This window comes from Etheostoma cragini, chromosome 20, assembly GCF_013103735.1.
Source record: "Etheostoma cragini isolate CJK2018 chromosome 20, CSU_Ecrag_1.0, whole genome shotgun sequence".
Classification (NCBI taxonomy): Eukaryota; Metazoa; Chordata; class Actinopteri; order Perciformes; family Percidae; genus Etheostoma; species Etheostoma cragini.
Window position 1 is genome coordinate 6,127,130 of NC_048426.1, and position 7,937 is coordinate 6,135,066.

The following is a 7,937-nucleotide window of genomic DNA, read 5'->3' on the forward strand; positions in this document are numbered from 1 at the left end:
TCCCACGGCTTCCGACAATCCTTCCTGCCTCTCAGACGCCAGTAGAGCCCTGTGAGAGCATCATCTGAGTCATGAATGATTTTACTTACATGGGCATTGAGATATTGTAGCAAAAAGGAAATCCAGCTTATGTAAACGTTTCCTGTTATGGATGAATATGAGCAGGATTGAGGTCTGCAGGGTGTACAAACAGCGTAGCATAGAGATCTGAAAAAGCACTATTTTTAATAGTGCTACCCAGAGCCTTTACTTAAAGGGATAGTTTAGATCTTTTCAAGTGGGGTTGTACAAGGTATTTATTTATAGTCAGTATATTAACAATAGTAAATGACGGTCTGAACACTCCCAGTTTAGAGAAAGTACTTATACGGGAGCTTAACAATAATGCTGGGGGGGGCACTACTATCTTTGGCACTATATGTTCTCAACCGTAGGACCTCCGTTTTTCCTACGCATAACCACAACCGTGCTGCACACTGTATTGTGCCACAGATCAGCTGTTTGGGTGAGACTAAGCGGTTTATTGGATGAACAAAGATAAGACTATAAAATTGAGTGATTAGGACAGGGACAACAAAATGCTGTCCACCGTGGAGACACGAGATGCCTTTATGAGCCTTTACGAGTGTACAGAAGAACTTTAGCAGAGGAAGACTATACGGGTGGAGGAAATCCGAGCTATTGCCCTCTGAAATGTAGTAAATGTGTAAGTATGTAGTAGCATAACATGAAAATTCAATTACCATTACTTAAGTAAATGTGCTTCATATTTTCCACCATTGAGTAGTCCTGAAAAATGAACTTTGAAATCACTACACTTGCTCTGGAAGATATCATCCACAAACTAAATTTTGCTCAGGGAAAGTTGAGCCTGTGCGCACAGATCCAGGTATAAATATCTCACCAATCAAATAACCTGACAGACGTTTGGAGGAGAAATGTAATTAAGTCAATAAACTGTAATCCAGTCGAAATCGAGCACCACTGCCTTTGTGCTGGTGTACACACACATTACAGTAATCCTTCACAGACACAAAGCAGCATGTTTTTGTAAGCTAATTTTGAAGGAGACTGAGTTTGTCAGCTCCATTATGCCCGAACAGATGAAACAGTCTTCTGTGTGTTTCAGATGTCTTGCCATTAAATATGCCATTAACAGCAAATGAGATACCAGAAGATGTCATTTGTTTCACTGTTTATTAATGTCGCACATGTTTAACAATCTCTCGCCACAGAGGAGTGCGAGCAGTAATGTGAGCATGTGTGCATGTTAATGGCCTTGTGTTACTGCATTTGAACTGAAGGTTAAGCGAGGGCAGGGAGCTGTGTTCCTTTATATTTGGATGAGGCTGAATCATCTACGTAGAGTTACAAAACAGAGATGTGTTTGTTGTAGTCAGTGCTGCTTTTAAATAAGATTGGATGAATGTTCAGGGACATTGTGAGCAAAGATACTAGGGCTTGTTTCATGTTTCCTCAGGGGATCACAAAGTATTCAGGTGAAAACAGCCTTTTACTAAAATATGAGGCTGTCAAGTGGTGGGGAGAGTTGAATTACAGCACATTAATGATAAACCCTGCTGTGTATGCGCTGAACTCTACTGTGTATGCCAAAAAGCAGCAGGGGATAGGTAATGTTTTTTTTGTTTTTTTTTAAACGGTTCTTGTTTCTTGTTCTGTGCAATTCTTTGCGTGGATCAAAATGTGTTTTTAGACAGAAAGAATATATAAAAAATATCAAAAGACTAAGAGTCAACAGCTGTTCTTGCAGCTCTATGAGGCTATACATAGACACAATTGGGCTTTGAGCTAAATGCTAACAGCAGCATGCTAACATGATCACAGCCACATCGCTCATATGCCGGTAATATTTACCAGATTCAACATTTTGCATGTTAGTGTTTGCTAATTAGCACTAAGTGATGGGAAGGCCATCTATTGTTGCAGGTATTTGGTCATAAACCAAAGGATTGGACAAATTACATTTTTGACCTGCTGGTGGCGCTAGGGAAAAGAGTATGGATCACCAAAGTTATAACAATCCACCCAGAGGGGGACATGAATATCCATACCAAATTGAATGCCAATCCATCTAATAGTTGTTTTTTAAGAAAGATATTTGGACCAAAGTGCAGACCATCCCTTCAACCACAACACTAGGGTGGCTAAAGTGGCTTCTGTTTTTAACCTGCCCACCCCTTTAATTGTCTGTCGCGAGTCTGCACTTTTTTCCTTCTAAAAGTATTGTGCAAGTGTAGAGCAAACGCAATAAATGTGTCCGTTTGGATTGCATGGGGAGGCTCTGACAGCTTCTATAGCAAACTGGGGGTCTCTCCTTCTTAATGCAAATGTCTAATAATATAAAGTTACTTAGTAAACACAAACTGGCTTTTATTCGCACATACAACAATGCCATCTCTAACCTAACCTGTTTGTCATAACAAGCTGAGACGATTCTTGGCTACACTTTTGGGTTGAATATAATTGCTAAAGGGAAACTGGAATTCTGTGCAGTTTAATACAGTGCAATATTTATTTATTTAGTATTTTGTACTAAACCATTTCATTACAGTGCGATATTTATTTATTTGTTGTGAATACTTAACTACTTTTCACACAATGTGTATACAAAGCTATTAAAAAGCTATATACAAAGCTGCTATTTATATATGTATATAGTTGCTCTCAGGACTCAGGACTGTGCACCAGGTCCCCCCCCCCGTCTCTTTTTTTCTCTGCACCAGCTATATTTTATATCTTTATATTTTATCTTCATAAATTTTCTATTTTGTGTCGACACTGTAAAGGGGTTGCTTCAATCCCATTGCACAGGAACTGCACTTGTGTATAATGACAATAAAGGCATTCTATTCTTTATAAAATGTTGAACTGTTTAATAATAATAATAATAATACATTTTATTTAAAGACGCCTTTCTTGGCACTCAAGGACGCCGCACAGGGAATTCATAAATTAAGAACAGCAAAACAAATACTATACAACAGCAAAACAAATACTATACAACTGTTTAGATTAAAGTCTTTTGTTCCAAATGAATCCAGGCATGCATCTGCACATGCAAATCCAAGCAGAGGAAAACCAGAGGTGTTGGCTTCTGTTAGAAAAATCGAACATGTGTTCTTTATTTGATGAGGACGAAGAGAGACTGGGGGTCCATTTGAGAATTAAGAAAAAAGTTTGAATGAAAACAGCATGATGAAGATGATGAGACAGAGACAATACGACACAAAACATGATAACACTGCAGCTGACGGGGGACTGGATCTATGCTTCTCCCTGAAGGAGTCACATGAACCAGTCCTGAATATTTCTAAATCACACACATTTAATGCACCTGCGCCTGGGGGCGGATCCTTTTAACTTAGTGTTTTCAGACCCATCCTCATTGGTCCGCCGTTGGCCCGGTAACATGTTGAGCGCATCTTCACTGTCCAATGAGGAAGGACATGGCTCTAAACTCCGCCCCTTTTGGGTGGTTCTATCCGGTAAATGAGAAATTCTAACAATAAGGCAGTTAATCAACATTCTATTGTCTTAGCCTAGTAGTCTGAGACACCAGGGGGTAGGAGACAGAAGGTTACTTCCTGGTGTGAAGCAAGAGGCTTCTTTCTAGATGTTAAATGCCAGACTTGACCTCATCTATTTCTTTAGAGTCAGAGGAACAGAGGGGGAAGGTGAGGGACAAAAGGGCCGGTCTTGACATCTTCACAGAGACAAATAATGCATATTTTCCTAACCTGGCTGCATCACACATAAACAGAAATACATTGTTTTTCAAAACATTGTTTTTAACTTTTTATAACTCAACACTTCCCCCTGCTGCTGCCTGACACATTTACAGCGCCGTGAAAAGAGGCGTCCCCAGGCAGCACACTTTTAACCCCAAACGCTCTTGAACTAGCATGCAAACCCCAGTGAACCTGTCCCTGCTGCTTTGCAAAATCCATACAGAATATCCAAACAAATGCAATTGTATGTTCTCCATTAAATGAATAGACACCACTGGAGATTTTATTTAAAGTCTGTACACTTACAGTCTACACACAATAACATGAAACAAACACAAGCAGAAAAACAGATGAAGTCATTCTCATTTATATATTGCTGACCTCTTGTCCTCCCCTGCTAGACATGTCTGTAAGGTGTTCCTCCGCACTGCGTGGGCTCTGTGTCCCCTAGCAGAAACATAATCCGCTAAATGGAACGAACTGGGAAAATTAAGCCAGGAGCAAAAATCGCCTGGAAGAGCGAAGCTCACAGATGATTCAAGCTGTCAAACATAATGGAACAAAAGTTAATTTAGTCCAAAAAACCCTTGACGAATTTTTCTTGAGGCACTGATACATTTCATTACTTTTGAAGCATTAATGTATGCCTTTCCACTGCCTTAGTGGAAGTCATAGTGTCAATAAAGATTAGGACTCTTAAATTTCAAAAACTGTTTCTCCCATGATGAATTAAGATGTCTGATCATAAGCTGAGCTCCACAGAGCCAGCCGTGCTTCCCTGGCCCAGTGACCCACTGTCCGACTGATCCAGTTTCAACCGCACCTCCTCCTCTTATGTCACTCAATGCATCACCCCTTCCTTTCCTCTCCCTTGCACGCCCCACTGCGACACAGCACACACACACACACACACACACACACTATTTATATGATGATTAATTACATAAATAACTATGGAAAATGCACACACAAAGAGCTTAACAGACAAAGACAAAAGTGCAAACAGCCCAAATGAGATACAATAAGTTGTGAGAAAATTCTTCATAAGCTAGCCATTGCATGCATCTTGCATTTTCCACCATGGGACAGATGCATCAAACACTGTTGAGGAGCATTAAACTAAACCCTATTAAGGAAATCAAATTGAACCTTTGCTCAGCTGAGGCTTACTCAGCTAATATTATTGTGGCCAAAATGATGTGTGAGTAGGTGATGGATTTCTCCATCCTAGTCTATGCCTTGGTTTTTCCAGGCAGTGTAATATACATTCATTTCACATATTGCACTGGAGCGTCTGAATTTATGGTCGTGCATCACATTTAGGAACAGTTTCCCTACTGTTCAAGATTGGGTTGCACCAGCTATTTACGTTTGTGTGTCAAGTCGTTTCCTAAGTTCTTCGAATATATAAGTTTAAAACAATTAATCGACTAAATTGTGTTGCACCATTAAAAGTTATGTCTTAACTAGTAAAGACTGGTTGAAAGCACATTGATAATTGTCATCCATTTTTAAAAGACCTTTTTGCGATTGGAAAAATGTGATTAACTGTTACAAATCTCACACTTAACTTATTTATTAAACATGTACACATTTGCTGCATTTGAGAGCTTTTTTTAAGGGTGTTGGCATTGATGAATTCTACATTTCGCTTCATCTGAGCAAAGATTGTTTTTCAGAGAAATGTTTGGTAATTAGTTGTGTCTATCTAAGTGCCTATCTGAGGAGCATAATTAATGCGTACAATCAAGAAACAAACAATTTATCACCCAGTGTGCAACACATGGAAATGTGGCATATGGGTTGAATCCAAAATCGTCCCCTCAGGTGACGCCGACATGAAAACTGATGACAGCCCAGTGGCACCTTTTAAAAGGGCTGAAGGAGAGAGACTCATTAATCAATGGCCAGAGGGTTCAGTAGCTTGACACTCTGACACTTCTGCAGGCTGCCGAGCTGAAGACTGCAGATACTGTTTGTACTGACTTCACAAATGAGAAAAGGCATTTTGTTGCAGAATCCCTAATGTTGTTTGGGGATGCAGAGTGATTTATGGTCTTTTAGGAGACGAGAGGGAGGCAATCACTGTAGTTTGGCTTTTACACTAGAGACAAAACTCAGTGTAATATACGAAGAGAAGATTGGTAAAAAACTATTCAATACTAAATATTTCTGGAAAGATCAACTTTGTTCATCCTTACACCAACGCTCCTATTTTACACATGGCTCACTAATGGTACAGTGCATAAACAAATGAGAGACTGATCAATTAGTATCTGCAGCTTTTAAGAAGCTTAATGTTTTGAAGGCTTTTTAAGCATGTTATAATAAAACCAGAGACAATTCACTGCATAAATTAACCTCATATATGGAAAGCAAAATCCCAAACAAAATCTTGCTGGTAAATGTAGAGAATCATAACACAGTGGGGTTCAAAAGTTTGGCACCCCAGGTGAAAATTTGTATTAATGTGGATTATGAAGCCAAGAAAAGATGGAAAAATCTCCAAATGGCATCAAATGACAGATTAGACATTCGTATTATATGTCACAAAAAGTTAGATTTTATTTCAATCATTTACACTTTCAAAAACAATGGGGTCTGCAAAAGTTAGGGCAGCCTGCAGAGGTAATACCTTGTACTGCCCCCTTTGGAAGTATCACAGCTTGGAAACGCTTCTTGTAGCCAGCCAAGAGTCTTTCAGTTTTTGTTTGAGGTATCTTCGCCCATTCTTCCTTATTAAAGTCTTTCAGTTCTTTGAGATTTTTGGGCTGGCTGTCACACACCGCTCTTTTAAGGTCTATCCATAGATTTTGAATAATGTTGAGGTCAGGAGATTGTGAAGGCCATTGCAAAACCTTCAATGATGGGCGAGGTCAGATGAGTCTGGGAATTTAAAACCGTAAGATTGACTTCACCTGTTCTTTCCAGACGATGATCAAGAACAATCCAAGACACTGTCAGGACTCAGGATTCCAAAGGGGGTGGTGCATGCTATAAACTCTGCAGGGTGCCCGAACTTTTGCAGACGCCATTTTTTCATTCTATACAAATGTCTAATCTGCATTTGCATTTTGGAGATTTTTTTCATCTTTTCTTGGCTTCACACACATTAATACAAAATTTTACCAGGGGTGCCCAAACACTCGAACCCCACTGTAGATGTTGTGAATGCAACTCCAGTAATGCAGAAAAACTCCTCCCTTAGCCCCTCCCTTAGCCTAGGTGCATTGTAAAAGGCCTCAGCTTGCTCAGGTCTTGTGTATCGTCACTATTTGGCTGTCCCATGCATTGTTGTATAAATACTGTAATCACTTTGTATCTCTGAGAACTTCTGTACATGTACTCTTTTTTATTTCCATAAATAAAGCATGGATGAAAATTATAAATCTTCTCATTGACCAGCTGAACTATTCCAAAGTCTAAAGTTTATTTAATAGAGGGCACAATGTCCCTGCTGTGTGAAAGGTATCAGCTGTAATTAAGCCTTTAGACTCCAGAACCACTTAACACAGTGTTAAGTTGAAGAGATAAGATAATAAGATCATTTGTTTATTAGTCCCCAATGGGGAAATTACTGCACTACACTCTGTGTACACACTTTTGTTAGTACTCACACACAGGCCTGAAAATACACACACATGCTCAGGACCTATACATGCACTATACATGGAGAGATGTCAGAGTGAGTGGGCAGCCAGCTGAACCAGCGCCCTGAGCGGTCGGGGGGGTACGGTGCCTTGCTCAAGGGCACCTGGCAGTGCCCAGGAGGTGAACTGGCATCTCTCCAGCCACCAATCCACGCTCCCAACTTTTTGGGTCCATACGGAGATTTGAACCAGTGACCCTCCGGTTCCCAACCCAACTCCCTATGGACTGAGCTACTACCACCCATGTGAACATGAGAGACCAGCTTCAGTTTACAGAAAATAAAAAGAGATCAATATATAACACTTCCTATTTTTAAAAGACAAATAGATAGATTAGGTATTTTTTTCAATTTTTTGTTTTGTTTTATTTCAAAGATTTATCTGATGTGTCGGGAACACCGGATCACCCGGAGTAACCCTACACTTCTCTAGCTGAAGCTGCCAGTCTTCGGAGTGTGGAAGGAAACCGGATCAGCCGGAGTATTACCACGCTTGCTTCTCCTTTTTGTGAGGCTGCAGTCCAATCACTAGCTGCCAT